Source organism: Etheostoma spectabile, chromosome 16 (genome assembly GCF_008692095.1).
Source record: "Etheostoma spectabile isolate EspeVRDwgs_2016 chromosome 16, UIUC_Espe_1.0, whole genome shotgun sequence".
Taxonomy (NCBI): domain Eukaryota; kingdom Metazoa; phylum Chordata; class Actinopteri; order Perciformes; family Percidae; genus Etheostoma; species Etheostoma spectabile.
In genome coordinates this window covers 20188977-20189625 of record NC_045748.1, presented here as the reverse complement: position 1 = coordinate 20189625, position 649 = coordinate 20188977, and positions in this window count along the sequence as shown.

The window sequence follows — 649 nt, the reverse complement described above, 5'->3', positions numbered from 1 at the left end:
CGGCCACAGTGTATGAATGTGTGTGAACGGTGAATGTTTCCTGTATGATGTAAAAAAGCTTTGAGTAGTCGTTAAGACTAGAAAAGCGCTATATAAACACAGCACATTTAGTTACATATTGGCAATGTACATCCTGGGAGCTTCTTCCCCGGAGTCTTTATGCTTTCTTGCCTCGCAAATTTCGTTGGATTGGTGGCACCTGGATTGTTTTTGCAGCAGCTGCCGTGTTCCTGCTCAATGCCCTGCTACGCCCTGCACTGCTACTTCTGTTATTTCTAGTCATAGTTCTATTATCTTTATTGTTACTATAATTGCAACTGCACATCATGCCAACTGCTATAATTATTATGAAGTCATACTTCTGTATCTCTGTTGCCGTTTCCCAACCGTAGACAGTTAAGGTTTACACCAGTCACTCCCCAATGTGAATCGAGCAACTTGTCGCAAAGTGACGCATGCGCAACTCAAATCTGTACTCAATCTGCAAGTGCAGATTTGAGTTGCCCATGCTCAGATTTAAACGGTTTATGGCATAACACATTGTACCCGATGAGAGTCGAGTCAGACCTGCTCTGGTCAAGTGTACATGTGAGTTGCGCATGCTCACATGACATAACTTTCGTGCTGAAATTTGTGAAATCCATGAAAT